This window comes from Schistocerca cancellata, chromosome 2 (genome assembly GCF_023864275.1).
Source record: "Schistocerca cancellata isolate TAMUIC-IGC-003103 chromosome 2, iqSchCanc2.1, whole genome shotgun sequence".
Lineage (NCBI taxonomy): Eukaryota > Metazoa > Arthropoda > Insecta > Orthoptera > Acrididae > Schistocerca > Schistocerca cancellata.
The window spans coordinates 171521637-171538979 of record NC_064627.1 but is presented as its reverse complement, the minus strand read 5'-3'; the positions used below and the strand labels follow the sequence as shown (position 1 = coordinate 171538979).

Here is a 17343-nt window from a genome sequence, read left to right as displayed (position 1 = left end):
GTCTGCAGCTCGCCTTGTCTTGCGCGTAGGGGGTCAAAGTGGGCCGTCCGCTTTCTCCGGCCGATCTAGATACAGGGAAAAAGGATTAGGGCCCTGCCAGAGGTATTTGCATCTGACATCTGAATGCACTGATAAATGTCATTCTCCAGTGAGCTAGGCGTGAGTGGAATAAATCTGTAGGGCAGATAACACACCTCTGTTGACAGTTTCTGTCTCGCAGATTGGAAATGGAACACACTTCCCGCACTCTGCGTTACCCACAATCTACGTTAACTCAGAGTGTTGTTGATCACAGACCACGCATGACGTAATGATGTTGACACCAACATCTCGATCAGGTGACGAGCGGTGGCTTCGACCTCTGGAGTACTGTTGAACTCATTTTTGTCTTGAACGAATTTTTCAGTCAGCGGATTGTGCGCTGATAAGAAACTTCCTGACAGATTAAGTTTGGAAGGCAAGAGATGCAGTACTGGAGGAAATAAAGCTGTGAGGACCGGTCGTGAGTCGTGCTTAGGTAGCTCGTTTGGATAACTCGCCTCCATAGCGCAGGTCACCAACGCAGTCATGTGCGTGGAGCCCGACACCGAGGTAATTCGGTTCGAATCCTGGTGGTGGAAAAAATTTGTCGGCGCGGCATCCGTATGGAACTGCTGACGAGAATTACGAAGAAACAGATGGTTAGAACGAAAAGGGGAAGGAAAAAGAAAAGTGATAGAGCACTTGCCCGCGAAAGGCAAAAGTCTGGATCCTGATTCAGCACACAGTTTTAATCTGTCTGGAAGTTTTATTTTTATCGCAATTGCAGTATATGCAGTAAATGTTTCTTTAGTACAATGGTGAAATCTTGTGCGGCGTTTGGTTGCATCGAAAGGTATGGGAAAGTAGGTTGGTTCAAATGGCTCTGAGCACTGTGGGACTTAACATCTGAGGTCATCAGTCCCCTAGAACTTAGAACTACTTTAGCCTAACTAACCTAAGGACATCACACACATCCGTGCCCGAGGCAGGATTCGAACCTGCGACCGTAGCAGTCCCGCGCTTTCGGACTGCAGCGCCTAGAACCGCACGGCCAGCGCGGCCGGGATCTCTTATCGGTTCAATAAATATACAATCAGTGGATGCCAGTTTTCTTGCAAGAAACAGATTTTTGTTTTTCCTTTTCTAATATCTATAAACATCTCACTACTTTTTTACCATCTTCAGTGGCCATTTACTTTTTTTGGAAAAACGATATGTCACATACTTGAGCTGTGAGGACCGGTCGTGAGTCGTGCTTAGATAGCTCGTTTGGATAACTCGCCTCCATAGCGCAGGTCACCAACGCAGTCATGTGCGTGGCGCCCGACACCGAGGTAATTCGGTTCGAATCCTGGTGGTGGAAGAAATTTGTTGGCGCGGCATCCGTATGGAACTGCTGACGAGAATTATGAAGAAACAGATGGTTAGAACGAAAAGGGGAAGGAAAAAGAAAAGTGATAGAGCACTTGCCCGCGAAAGGCAAAAGTCTGGATCCTGATTCAGCACACAGTTTTAATCTGTCTGGAAGTTTTATTTTTATCGCAATTGCAGTATATGCAGTAAATGTTTCTTTAGTACAATGGTGAAATCTTGTGCGGCGTTTGGTTGCATCGAAAGGTATGGGAAAGTAGGTTGGTTCAAATGGCTCTGAGCACTGTGGGACTTAACATCTGAGGTCATCAGTCCCCTAGAACTTAGAACTACTTTAGCCTAACTAACCTAAGGACATCACACACATCCGTACCCGAGGCAGGATTCGAACCTGCGACCGTAGCAGTCCCGCGCTTTCGGACTGCAGCGCCTAGAACCGCACGGCCAGCGCGGCCGGGATCTCTTATCGGTTCAATAAATATACAATCAGTGGATGCCAGTTTTCTTGCAAGAAACAGATTTTTGTTTTTCCTTTTCTAATATCTATAAACATCTCACTACTTTTTTACCATCTTCAGTGGCCATTTACTTTTTTTGGAAAAACGATATGTCACATACTTGAGCTGTGAGGACCGGTCGTGAGTCGTGCTTAGATAGCTCGTTTGGATAACTCGCCTCCATAGCGCAGGTCACCAACGCAGTCATGTGCGTGGCGCCCGACACCGAGGTAATTCGGTTCGAATCCTGGTGGTGGAAGAAATTTGTTGGCGCGGCATCCGTATGGAACTGCTGACGAGAATTATGAAGAAACAGATGGTTAGAACGAAAAGGGGAAGGAAAAAGAAAAGTGATAGAGCACTTGCCCGCGAAAGGCAAAAGTCTGGATCCTGATTCAGCACACAGTTTTAATCTGTCTGGAAGTTTTATTTTTATCGCAATTGCAGTATATGCAGTAAATGTTTCTTTAGTACAATGGTGAAATCTTGTGCGGCGTTTGGTTGCATCGAAAGGTATGGGAAAGTAGGTTGGTTCAAATGGCTCTGAGCACTGTGGGACTTAACATCTGAGGTCATCAGTCCCCTAGAACTTAGAACTACTTAAACCTAACTAACCTAAGGACATCACAAACATCCATGCCCGAGGCAGGATTCGAACCTGTGACCGTAGCAGTCGCGCGGTTCCAGACTGCAGCGCCTAGAACTGCTCGGCCACACCGCTGGCCGCGAAAGTAGGTAATATTGCGTTCCACAGGGAAAGTTGTTTTAAGAACACAAAAAAAATTTGCAGTCAAATTCTTTGAAAGTTAGGACGTTGTTGGCCCTCGTATCTAAAACTCCACGAATGACGAATATTTTGAGGAAATAGAATGTTAGTAAGTAACTCACTACAAGAATATTTTTTCTACAACAGACGTTTCGAGATGTATTCTATTTCTTTCTTATCTTGATATATTTTCGTTATCTGCTGGGTTAAGCACAAGTCATAAAGGTAAACGCTTCTTTTATGTAAAAATCGAACAATATTGATACAAATGGATGTTATATCTTATATATTGTCATGTTATTTTCAGTTAAAAGGGCAAGCATAATAATTTTAAAACGCTACGTGTGTTTACTGAAGTAGGCAGGTCTCTTTCGGCAGTGCTGGTTGTGATTCAAACAGTGAGTCACTGTTTTGCACAGACAGCTAACTGAAGTGTCCTCGGCTTGATACCAGCACAGCTTATTCTCGCGTAGTTCAGAATTGTCTTCCGATGTGTCATAGACGTGTAGTTTATTAGCACTTTGTCGCCTTCTACCACTACCGTGATAAATGAATGAAGAACACAAGGAGTCAAAACAAAATAATTACCCTGGAATTAAAATTTGTTAGCGACATAAATACGTGACTCTAAAGCATTAACTACTACTCACTACACGACTGGCTCTTACTCTGCAACCAGATGATCAAAAAATTCGCCGAGGAAATTAGTTTCTTCTTATTCTTCCTTTAGGATTCTTTCGTTGGTTGATTGATTTGAGGGAAGGACCAAACAGCGAAGTCACCGGTCCCATCAGATTAGGGAAGGATGGCGAAGGAAGTCGGCCGTGCCCTTTCAAAGGAACCATTCCGGCATTTGCCTGAAGCGATTTAGGGAAATCACGGAAAACCTAAATCGGCATGGCCGGACGCGGGTTTGAACCGTCGTCCTACCGAATGCGAGTTCAGTGCACCAACCACTGCGCCACCTCGCTCGATAAAGATTCTTTTCTGCCACCGTTAATCTTTCCTTGTTCCTCCAATTATTCTAAACTGACAGTCATCTTCGTTGCCCGTTGTTATATTGCACTATGAGAGTAAATAATTTGTGGAGATCTACCTTCTTATATTAAAAAAATTGTTTGGTTCGCCGTCTTCAGATAACGTTTCATCAAAATGAAACTGATGTGTGATGAATTAAGGCGACTACGTAAAGAGAAACAAAACTGCTGAACTACACAGAAACTATCTACAACGTTGACAACAAAAGACAGTACAACTACAACGAGTGTAACCGTTTGCTGTGTGAGGCTAAAGTAATATCACATTCAGGTATGACGACTTGTGACTATGATGCACGTAAACAGAAAAAAAGTGTGCGATTCATTATATCCACCGCGAAAAACGAACTGTAACTGTGACTTAAATTAGAGGCATATGCGAGTATAATATTCAACCAGCCGCTGTCTGAATTTGATACGATTTTCATTATTTTCACCAGTACCACATGGCCTAGAACTTAGTGTTCCTGTAACATCTCCAGCTGACGATCAGCCAGCAGTGGTTCGAAAACTAGTTAATTCTACAATAAATTTTATACATTTTATACCTACATAATAGTCAAAAGCGTCTGAATTACACACCAATCGATATATATATATATATATATATATATATATATATATATATATATATATATATATACACTCCTGGAAATTGAAATAAGAACACCGTGAATTCATTGTCCCAGGAAGGGGAAACTTTATTGACACATTCCTGGGGTCACATACATCACATGATCACACTGACAGAACCACAGGCACATAGACACAGGCAACAGAGCATGCACAATGTCGGCACTAGTACAGTGTATATCCACCTTTCGCAGCAATGCAGGCTGCTATTCTCCCATGGAGACGATCGTAGAGATGCTGGATGTAGTCCTGTGGAACGGCTTGCCATGCCATTTCCACCTGGCGCCTCAGTTGGACCAGCGTTCGTGCTGGACGTGCAGACCGCGTGAGACGACGCTTCATCCAGTCCCAAACATGCTCAATGGGGGACAGATCCGGAGATCTTGCTGGCCAGGGTAGTTGACTTACACCTTCTAGAGCACGTTGGGTGGCACGGGATACATGCGGACGTGCATTGTCCTGTTGGAACAGCAAGTTCCCTTGCCGGTCTAGTAATGGTAGAACGATGGGTTCGATGACGGTTTGGATGTACCGTGCACTATTCAGTGTCCCCTCGACGATCACCAGTGGTGTACGGCCAGTGTAGGAGATCGTTCCCCACACCATGATGCCGGGTGTTGGCCCTGTGTGCCTCGGTCGTATGCAGTCCTGATTGTGGCGCTCACCTGCACGGCGCCAAACACGCATACGACCATCATTGGCACCAAGGCAGAAGCGACTCTCATCGCTGAAGACGACACGTCTCCATTCGTCCCTCCATTCACGCCTGTCGCGACACCACTGGAGGCGGGCTGCACGATGTTGGGGCGTGAGCGGAAGACGGCCTAACGGTGTGCGGGACCGTAGCCCAGCTTCATGGAGACGGTTGCGAATGGTCCTCGCCGATACCCCAGGAGCAACAGTGTCTCTAATTTGCTGGGAAGTGGCGGTGCGGTCCCCTACGGCACTGCGTAGGATCCTACGGTCTTGGCGTGCATCCGTGCGTCGCTGCGGTCCGGTCCCAGGTCGACGGGCACGTGCACCTTCCGCCGACCACTGGCGACAACATCGATGTACTGTGGAGACCTCACGCCCCACGTGTTGAGCAATTCGGCGGTACGTCCACCCGGCCTCCCGCATGCCCACTATACGCCATCGCTCAAAGTCCGTCAACTGCACATACGGTTCACGTCCACGCTGTCGCGGCATGCTACCAGTGTTAAAGACTGCGATGGAGCTCCGTATGCCACGGCAAACTGGCTGACACTGACGGCGGCGGTGCACAAATGCTGCGCAGCTAGCGCCATTCGACGGCCAACACCGCGGTTCCTGGTGTGTCCGCTGTGCCGTGCGTGTGATCATTGCTTGTACAGCCCTCTCGCAGTGTCCGGAGCAAGTATGGTGGGTCTGACACACCGGTGTCAATGTGTTCTTTTTTCCATTTCCAGGAGTGTATATATATATATATATATATAAATTTAAGCTAAAACACAACAGAACTGCACTCAGTGTAAGCATTTTCTATCCAAGAATAATATAACGTCCTAAGGCTGTAACTTGCTTTAGACCTCAAAAATTTGAATACAAATATGAAAGTGCTCCCGTTTCGCAAATTACGCGCGTGAAATCCAAAAAATATTTTAAAAAATATGGATGTAAGAAGGGGGATATTTTACAAAATGGTGAACAAATTATGTTGTTGTTGGCCAGTGTGCTTGTCATGAAACTGCTTTTTTCCACAGCAGTATCAAATCACCACAAAGTTTTTCCAATAAAAGGAAATGGCCACTGAAGATGGTAAAAAAGTAGTGAGATGTTTATAGATATTAGAAAAGGAAAAACAAAAATCTGTTTCTTGCAAGAAAACTGGCATCCACTGATTGTATATTTATTGAACCGATAAGAGATGCCGGCCGCGCTGGCCGTGCGGTTCCAGACGCTGCAGTCCGGAACCGCGGGACTGCTACGGTCGCAGGTTCGAATCCTGCCTCGGGCACGGATGTGTGTGATGTCCTTAGGTTAGTTAGGTTTAAATAGTTCTAAGTCTAGGGGACTGATGACCTGAGATGTTAAGTCCCATAGTGCTCGGAGCCATTTGATTTTTGATAAGAGATGGAGTGTTATTGAAAAATTCTTGTTCTGATGGTAATTCGAAGAAATTTATTTTGTTTGCAGTTAATCTGGGAAATAGTAAAAAGCCGCAGGGGTTTGATCAATATGGCACAATGTCACCTTGAGGATCGCACGCGAGTAAGTAATTTGTCGATCAACAGCAGACAACCGAATAAAGCAGACGGAGCAACGCCGACGTATTGATGCACACAAAATGGAGATCTGTTTTCTACTTCGTGAATTTGAGTCGTGTACAGAGCAGGGAAATAAAGACATTTTGGATTGTAGGTAGTGTGGAGCATGTAACAACTTAAAATTATTACTCAAAATGTTCCCATACTGCTGCATTGGACTTGTGATGTCAGGGCTAGCAGCAACAAGAATTTGTGATGACTTGGTGTGTACAGCATGATTTACAGTTTGACGGATTCTTGCAGTCAATTTCTGCATAGGAAGGAAGACTGCGTCGTAATGTCTCGTCGACTACAATGTCATTAGAGACGGAGCACAAGCTCGGATTGCGGCGGAACGGGAAAGAAAACTGGCCGTGTATTTTCAAAGGAACCATTCCAGCATTTACCTTAAGCAATTTAGGGAAACCCCGGAAAACCTAAATTTTGATGACCGAATGCGATCTGAACGGCGTCCTACAGAAAGGAAGGTCCAGTGTCTCACCACTGAGCCATCTCGCTTCGTTAATTTATCAAGCTGAGCAGAGTGTTGTTTGGGTCTAGTGTATCTTTGGTGCTACTTTTCTCCTGATAGCATTGCCGAAACTGGAGCACGCCACAGATCACTCCTGTGAAACCTTTGACGGAATGATCGAATTTGACACCTCTACAGTCAAGGCCCACTGGAACACCCCAGTACCTCCGGTAACTCAGACTGACATAAGACACGTCTACAATGTTCACAAATCCTATTTAGCACAGTGAAAAGTGCTCCATGTGTTTGACTGAACCATTGTGCCTCAGAAATTCCGGGAACGTCCCCATGGACGTCTGAGATATTACAAGCAAACAGCGAGAAGTGTGGAGAAGCGACGACCGCCACAGCGGTCAGCGTCCTAGTGTAGCAGATGTCACTTGGCAGCCGTCCGAGTAAGAGGTGGGCGAAAATAAACAGAGCACATGTCCGCAATTAGTGAGCGGCGTGTTCCCGAAGCACAGGTTTCGCTCGGGGTCTTAATAGCCGCGTTACGAGACGTGCGTTGACTTTAATTTCGAGACGAAGCAATGATTTGCGAAGGCGAGGTTTCCTCTTGCACTGGCGAATAGTGGGACCTACTTAAAGCCACAAATGATTACATTTTGCATCAGTGAAATTAGTACAGTGATATGAAAAAGAATTAAAAATCGCCGTATGTTTGAGAATAGCTCTACTCTCGCTTTACCGAACGTGATAGCGGAGTTGTTAACGCAATGGACTCGTGTATGGGAGAAACTGGGACCGAATCCCAGATCGGTCATCCAAATGTAGGATATACATGTTTTTGTTCTAAGATCACATCAGGCGAAAGCTGGCAGGATTCCTTCAATAAGGATACAGTCAATATATAGCCTTTAGTACAAGCTTGTGCTACACCTCTGATGTCCTAGATGTCGACTGGAAGTTAAATAGTTAAATCCTACATATCGCTCACTGCATCAATTTTTCAGTGCTGCTAGGAAATCATGCGAGTGTATGAATATAAGGTTATTTCTCATTAAGAAATCATTTTACGCTACCAGTCACTTTATGGAGGGTGTTCTATTTTGAATACCACGGTGCGGCTCAAATGGCTCTGAGCACTATGGGACTTAACTTCTGAGGTCATCAGTCCCCTAGAACTTAGAACTACTTAAACCTAACTAACCTAAGGACATCACACACATCCGTGCCCGAGGCAGGATTCGAACCTGCGAGCGTAGCGGTCGCGCGGTTCCAGACTGTAGCGCCTAGAACCACGGTGCATTTTGAGAATTTATTCTCATTTTCATTTTCTTCTTCTTACGTATTTGAATGTGTGATCATCTGTCTTTACGTCACTCAGGAGCGAGCTGTTGCATTTTAAGTTTTGTTCTTTTCCTTTACTTTTTACAAGCAAGTAAGTCCGCAGTTAAACTGTGACAGTATTCTCGGGTGTGTTTCGGCTTCCTCCTAGAGATGCGAGGTTATTGATTGTTTATCTAGTTTGCTTAACATACAATTTTTTTCTACTTGCTTTGTACATTGCTAATCATTGTTGCTACAACCGCGTCGTGGTCGCTGACAACAATGTCAACATGGACATTTTCAAAGAGATCAGGTCTGTCTGTTGCGATTAGATCAAATATGAACTGCCTGGCAGAAAAAGTAAAGCATGCAGAAGACGTAGTCGGATGTCAGTGTAACTTGTTACACATACACACACTATGTGTGTAAATGATTAGAGTTCAAAAAAAAAAAATGGTTCAAATGGCTCTGAGCACTATGGGACTTAACTTCTGAGGTCGTAAGTCCCCTAGAACTTAGAACTACTTAAACCTAACTAACGTAAGGACATCACACACATCCATGCCCGTGGCAGGATTCGAACCTGCGACCGTAGCGGTCGCACGGTTCCAGACTGAAGCGCCTAGAACCGCTCGGTCACAGCGGCCGGCTTAGTGTTCCAATCCTATGTGACAGGTAGAACGGTCACGAGCGTACATTAGTGTTTTTCGTTTTTTGTGTTGTTACCAGATGTGGTAGGGTGTAGAAGGGGCGTGCACGGCGTCATATGTTGAGTGATAACTGTGAGGGACATAAGATGCCGCGTACTCGTATGAGACAAGTTATCAGCACTTGACAGAGTTGGAAAAGTGCCTCTCTGTGGGTCTCCATTTGGCCTGCTGGTCGTATTGCGCAGTATCCAGATCTGTGAGGCAGTCGTATGCGACAGTCGCCCGATGTTTATGGAAACTGAGGGCAAGCATACTTACCGCAAAGGCTGGTCGAGCACGTCTGACCACTGGAGAATCGTCATACAGTCCACCGACCACATCGTAACCAGGTCAATCTGCGCATGCCATACGAAAACAAATAATGGACTCGATGCAACATTCTGTGGCGTCTCATAACACTGATTAGTACTGTTGATATTTTTAAAAAATATCGGAAATCCCATATATGTATATTTAAAAAAATATATCATTATAGGTCTTCGATATATGGAAAAGAAGTATCGTTATACTGATGTACCAGAGGGAAAATACCGACGTATCTGCCTATAAAGATATCGGGAGCACATTTTTAATATACTGCTGGTTTTAGAGCTGTATACTTAAGGATTGATCGGTTATTAGATATTTTGTAAATCAACAAACTAGCAGTCTGCCTACCCCCCTTAGAGAAAGAACTGGAAGTAAAACGAGGCACGCTCAAGCTTGGCGATATCCACTTTGCTGCAGGTAAGTGGCACAATAAAAGATGTCTGATAGGTACATTATTCGGTTTCGTCACATACCGGATTTGTTCGGAACACTTAGTGCCGAGAGTCGATTACGTCAGCATTTCCCCTCATATGCGTCCACCCACCGCAACGGCCAATCTTGTCATTTACATTTTTGTTTATCATTTTCAGCGACTGTTTCTGATGAAAGTCGATGTCGAGAAATAGCATACTAGGTGGGTTAAAAGCTGTTTTTAATGCAACTGGTGTGTTGTTTCTTCACATCCAAAATCTTGTTATTCCATTCAAACGGCAGCCCCCCCCCCACCCCCCACCCCGGGCAATCGGACTTCTTCTTTGTGCCATCTGTATTTGCTTCTCACGGTCAAAGAGAAAGACAGAACATGATGCAAGCTCAAAAAGTAGTAAGACTCCTTCACACAGTCAAACTAAAATTATGTCCTACTACAAATCAAAAGAACAACTACAGATATCTTCCGAAAATTGTTCAAATGATTCAAATGGCTCTGAGAACTATGGGACTTAACATCTGAGGTCATCAGGCCCCTAGAACTTAGAACTACACTACTGGCCATTAAAATTGCGAAATTTAACCGACAGGAAGAAGATGCTGTGGTATGCAAATGATTAGCTTTTCAGAGCATTCACACAACGTGCTGACATGAGGAAAGTTTCCAACCGATTTCTCATACACAAACAGCAGTTGACCGGCGTTGCCTGGTGAAGCGTGTTGTGATGCTTCGTGTAAGGAGGAGAAATGCGTACCATCACGTTTCCAACTTTGGTAAAGGTCGGATTGTAGCCTGTCACGATTGCGGTTTATCGTATTGCGACATTGGTGCTCGGGTTGGTCGAGATCCAATGACTGTTAGCAGAATATGGAATGGGTGGGTTTAGGAGGGTAATACGGAACGCCGTGCTGGATCCCAAACGTCCTCGTATCACTAGCAGTCGAGATGACAAGCATCTTATCCGCATGGCTGTAACGGATCGTGCAGCCACATCTCGATCCCTGAGTCAACAGATGGCGACGTTCGCAAGACAACAACCATCTGCACGAACAGTTCGACGACTTTTGCAGCACCATGGACTACCAGCTCGGAGACCATGGCTGCGGTTACCCTTGACGCTGCATCACAGACAGGACTCCTGCAATGGTGTGCGCAACGACGAACCTGGGTGCACGAATGGCAAAACGTCATTTTCTCGGATGAATCCAGGTTTTGTGTACAGCATCATGATGGTCGTATCCATGTTTGGCGACATCGCGGTGAACGCAGATTGAAAGCGTGTATTCGTCATCGCCATACTGGCGTATCACCCGGCGTCATGGTATGTGGTGCAATTGGTTACACGTCTCGGCCACCTCTTGTTCGCATTGACGGAACTTTTAACAGTGGACGTTACATTTCAGATGTGTTACGACCCGTGGCTCTACCCTTCATTCGATCCTTGCGAAACCCTACATTTCAGCAGAACAATGCACGAGCGCATGCTGCAGGTCCTGTACGAGCCTTTCTGGATACAGAAAATGTTCGGCTGCTGCCCTGGCCAGCACATTCTACACATCTCTCACCAATTGAAGACGTCTGGTCAATGGTGGCCGAGCAACTGGCTCGTCACAATACGCCAGTCACTACTCTTGATGAACTGTGGTATCGTGTTGAAGCTGCATGGGCAGCTGTACCTGTACATGCCATCCAAGCACTGTTTGACTCAATGCCCACGTGTATCAGGGCCGTTATTACGGCCAGAGGTGGTTGTTCTGGGGACTGATTTCTCAGGATCTATGCACCCAAATTGCGTGAAAATGTATTCACATGTCAGTTCTAGTATAATATATTTGTCCAATGAATACCCGTTTATCATGAGCATTTCTTCTTGGTGTAGCAATTTTAATGGCCAGTAGTGTATTATGACCTAAATCCGAATATCTGTGGTGACATTTACATGTTGAGTAAAGTGTGTGCACGCCTTAGTTTGTAAATAATTTACGTTTGGTCGGCCGGAGTGGCCGAGCGTTTCTAGGCGCTACAGTTTGGAACCGCGCGACCGCTACTGTCGCAGGTTCGAATCCTTCGTCGGGCATGGATGTGTGTGATGTCGTTAGGTTAGTTAGGTTTGTGTGGTTGTAAGTTCTAGGGGACTGATGACCTCAGAAGTTAAGTCCCATAGTGCTCGGAGCGAATTTACGTTTTTTCGTGTAGTTCAATATTGTCACACTGTAGATGGGTGATATCCAGCTGAGGTTCTCTGACGGGGAATGGAATCGCCTACGACGTTTGTGAAGAATCTGTCGTGACATTCATGTGAAATGTTTCAGTGAATGCGCGAATATCGTATGTGTGCATGACTGGACTTGATTTGTTCCTCGTTCCCGCAAATAGGATTCCAGAGTCTTGCCCCCTGTGCTCTCTCGCTTTACAAGGAGATAGCCAGGTTGACAGTTGCCGCCGAAAGTGGAAGCCCCTGGCTCTCTGTCGGTGGCGAGCTCTGTGGGCTGGCGGAGGAGCCAGAGAAAGTCCCGGCGACGGCGACGCGATCTCACGCGTGACCGCGACGAGCGGACGCGTAGCGCTTGCTTTGCGAGGTCCCACGCAGGCCGATGAACCTGCGTGTTGCGAGGCCGCTGGCCTACTTGCCGTAGCGCTGGGGAAAGCTGGAGGTGAGGCGCCTGCCGCCAGAGCCAACAACCAACCGCGGTGGCGCCGCCGCCGGCCTACTGTGCACAGCGCGTGTGGAGTCGAGGGTTCATCTCGAAAATGGTTCAAATGGCTCTGAGCACTATGGGACTCAACATCTTAGGTCATAAGTCCCCTAGAACTTAGAACTACTTAAACCTAACTAACCTAAGGACATCACACACACCCATGCCCGTAGCGGTCGCTCGGTTTCAGACTGTAGCACCTAGAGCCGAACCCAGAAAAGGTAGTTATGTTGGAGACTGGGGTCTTCAACGATGTCGACATACTACACTAGTGGACATTAAAATTGCTACACCAAGAAGAAATGCAGATGATAAACGGGTATTCATTGGACAAATATATTATACTAGAACTGACGCGTGATTACATTTTCACGCAATTTGGGTGCATAGATCCTGAGGAATCAGTACCCAGAACAACCACCTCTGGCCGAAATAACGGCCTTGATACGCCTGGGCATTGAGTCAAACAGAGCTTGGATGGCGTGTATAGGTACAGCTGCCCATGCAGCTTCAAAACGATACTACAGTTTATCAAGAGTAGAGACTGGCGTATTGTGACGAGCCAGTTGCTCGGCCACTATTGCCAGACGTTTTCAATTGGTGAGAGATCTGGAGAATGCGCTGGCCAGGGCAGCAGTCGAATATTTTCTGAATCCAGAAAGGCCCGCACAGGACCTGCAACATGCGGTCGTGCATTATCGTGCTGAAATGTAGGATTTCGCAGCGATCGAATGAAGGGTAGAGCCACGGGTCGTAACACATCTGAAATGTAACATCCACTGTTCAAAGTGCCGTCAATGCGAACAAGAGGTGACAGAGACGTGTAACCAATGGCACCCCATACCATCACGCCGGGTGATACGCCAGTATGGCGATGACGAATACACGCTTCCAATGTGCGTTCACCGCGATGTCGCAAAATACGGATGCGACCATCATGATGCTGTAAACAGAACCTGGCTTCATGCGAAAAAATGACGTTTTGCCATTCGTGCACCCAGATTCGTCGTTGAGTACACCATCGCAGGTGCTCCTGTCTGTGATGCAGCGTCAAGGGTAACTGCAGTTATGGTCTCGGAGCTGATAGTCCATGGTGCTGCAAACGTCGTCGAACTGTTCGTGCAGATGGTTGTTGTCTTGCAAACGTCCCCATCTGTTGACTCAGGGATCGAGACGTGGCTGCACGATCCGTTACAGCCATGCGGATAAGATGCCTGTCGTCTCGACTGCTAGTGATACGAGGCCATTGGGATCCAGCACGGCGTTCCGTATTACCCTCCTGAAGCCACCGATTCCATATTCTGCTAACAGTCATTGGATCTCGACCAACGCGAGAAACATCTTCTCTGAACCGTTCCTCTGCTGTGCATAGTACTCAGTGCTGTAAACTGTGTTCATATCCTTCCACATTCACGATTTTCTTAATCCTTTCATGGGGGATGGGACATTATGTCCCAATGAAATAATACGCAGTTTTGATCGTTGAGACGTGTATATTTCACATCTATCAAATGCTAGCACGTGTCGAGGTTGTTTCGAAACTTGGGGAAAAATACTACGGACCACGGCATGGATATATAGAAGGCTGTAATCGATCCAACAAATGGGGCGGCGTGTGTTTCTAGATCGCACAGTGCCTCTATTTGCGAAAGTGAGATCAAATCACCATCTTCTCCATTCCAAGAATGTCTGAAGTAACTATATTTTCTTCATAGACTGTTTTGAAGCATTACTACCCACCCCAGTAATTCTGCTGGTTTGTATATAATTAGTGTGTGTGCCCCAGAAAATATTGGAAACAGTACCAGCAGAAAAACACTTAGGAGTAACCGTCAGAAGCGACCTAAAGTGGAATGAGTAACTAAAATAAACTGTAGAAAGAGCAGATGCCAGACTGAGATGCAATTAGGTGGCATCCGTTTTCTGTTTACGTGTCCACACTTCAGCACCTGATCTGCTCCCCAGGAGATACTAAACAATCTAAAAACAGACTACTCCTAATAGCTGTAATTATTAGTGTACAAATGAGGTAAATACTACCCGTCAAATTAGCCGTGAGCGCTAATGTGCTGCTTCCCGGACTCGGGTAGGAGCGCCGGCTCCAGATCGAATCCGCCCGGCGGATTGACGACGAGTGCCAGTGTGCCAACCAGCCTGGATGTGGTTTTTAGGCGGTTTTCCACATCCCACTAGGTGAGTACTGGGCTGGTCCCCATGTCCCGCCTCAGTTACACTACTCACAGACATTTGTAAACGTTCTTACTAATTTCGTGGCTTACACTAGACGCAGACAGCTGGGGTACACTACTTCCGTCCCAGGGGGTATGGAGTGGCGACAGCCGCGCTCTGACACTAACATTGCCAAATCCATAGTAACAGAGCCGACCCCGCGTTGCCGTGGGCAAAGGCCCAAGAAAATAATAATGATGAAATGAGGTAAATATTGACGTAATGTTGTTCAATACACTGTCCTGAGTGCCAGTAAAAATATCAGCCCTTACTGTATATCCCTAGCGTTTTGCATATCCTTATACTCCATCTCCACATTTCACCGAATACTTACTCCTCTCGCCTACGTCATTAAGTCGGAAGGGGTCTAAGTTGTTCGTCCCCTACTTCATCGCTAAAAAGCACGTGCCGGACAGGTCGGACTTGCATATATTTAGCCAGACATGGCTGCAAAAAACCTCAGTATGTCCAACTAAAGCTGGACTCCAAGGAACCCCAAACCTATCTAACTTGTCATAGGAGAGTTGTCTTTGTAAATCGTTCGTATTTGCAGATCTTCCAACACGTGTTAGCCACAAACAGCACCGATACATACGTACGAACCTGCTATGTACACCGTGTGGCTGTGTCGCAACATAGGTTTTACTGGAAACAGGCCGCATCGCGCAATAGAAATTCTAGTCGCACTGGATAGCGCTGCGAGCTGTGTCGCAACACCTGGATACCTACCTGAACGCAAAAGAAACCGACCGGTCGATCTTGCGTCGCCGCGCCGACCGGTTCGCCAGCCGCTACGCGTCTTTGTGTGCTCGCGTGTGTGTGTGATGTGTGTTGTGTGTCGCCGAGTGCCAGATGACATATATTCGTCGGGCACGTACACCTGTGTCCCATTGAGGCAGCTGGGCCCGTGCTGAATAGCTAAAGACAACCTGTCCGCTCGGCTGTCGTTGGCAAGTGACGCAATAGCGCCTTTTAGCGAGCGCCGAGCAGTCCGTCTTCTTTCTCGCCGCCTTGTCGCGAGCGGAACCCACGGCCTTTTTCGGTAGAGTGACGCGTCATGCACGGGCTGTTAGCGCCCAAGGCTGCCACTAAGACGACGCCGTCCGTGAAGCGTCGCTCCGCCCTCGACGCTTCCGGTACCGTCTCCGCGGCGCCGCCGTCGTGGGAGGGACACAATCGTTAGCCATCGAGCACAGAGCGCTGGGACACTAGCTCCAATACATACAGAGTGTATCCGCTATGAGCATAACAAGGTTTCAGCAGTATAATTTTTCTAAAAATCTTTATATTATTCTCCTCAGCTTCTACACTGAAGCGCCAAAGAAACTGATATACGCAAGCGTATTCAAACTCACAAAATACAGGCAGAAAACGGCGTTTCGGTCGGCAACGCCTATATACAGGGTGGCGCACGAAATGAGTTACCATTTTGTTTTTGAATATAAACCTTATTGACAATACAATCTGAAAGGATCATATACTACAATGAAGAGCCGTCCATGGAGATTTGTTCTAACTCAGCACATGCTCAATATGTCCACCATTTCGCATCTCGTGGTCGTGCGGTAGCGTTCTCTCTTCCCACGCCCGGGTTCCCGGGTTCGATTCCCGGCGGGGTCAGGGACTTTCTCTGCCTCGTGATGGCTGGGTGTTGTGTGCTGTCCTTAGGTTAGTTAGGTTTAAGTAGTTCTAAGTTCTAGGGGACTGACGACCATAGATGTTAAGTCCCATAGTGCTCAGAGCCATTTTGTCCACCATTTCGTTTCCTAACTTTCTTCAAACGAACACTGAAGTTAGTGATTACCCTACGGCACATGTCTTCCTTAATTTCACTGCAAGCTTGAACAATAAGTCTTCTGAGATCCAGTAAATCACGTGGACGTTACGAGAAAATTTTGTCCTCCTTTAGGTACCCCCAAAGAAAAAAGTCACATGGATTGAGGTCTGGACTATTGGGGGGCCAATTTTGACCGTCATTGAAGCGACCTGGAAACCTGAGTGAAATGATCCGCATGTCGAAATGCTGGTGTAAAAACTCCAACACAGTGTTTGCAGTATGTGGCCTTGCTCCATCTTGCATGAACCACTGCGTGTTGAAGGGCAAGGCAGTGCAAGAAGCTGTGGAATGAAGCTATTGCGAAGTATGCTCAAATAGGGTTCGCTGTTCAGTTTCTTCAAAGAAAAAGGGTCCAATAAGTCCGTGACTGGAAATTGCTGCCCATGCTGTAATCCTCGGAGCATAATGTTGTTGTTCATGAAGCACTTGTGAGTTTTCAGTGGCCCAAAAGCGTACATTTTGTTTGTTAACCACACCGTCTAAATGAAAACGCGCCTCGTCTGAAAACCAAACGTTGTTGAGAGTTTCTTCCCTATCCTCCGCCCACTGAGCAAACAGTAGTCTCTGCTGCTGCTTGTGTTCTTCAGTGAGCATCTGTGCACAGGTCATCTTGTATGGGTATATATGGAGGTCACTTTCAAGAACGCGTTGAACGGAGCGTCTGGATATTCCTAGTTGCACTGCTGCCTTTCTACACGATTTCACGGGTCTTCTCTGTACAGCAACTCGTACCGTTTCAATA

At 46.5% G+C, this 17343-nt stretch overlaps 1 protein-coding gene across 1 annotated transcript in view; it reads left to right on the top strand.

Annotated features, from left to right (window-relative positions):
* Nucleotides 1–17343, top strand: part of LOC126152169 (uncharacterized) — a 192868-nt gene that overhangs the window by 125727 nt on the left and 49798 nt on the right. The window lies entirely within an intron of this gene.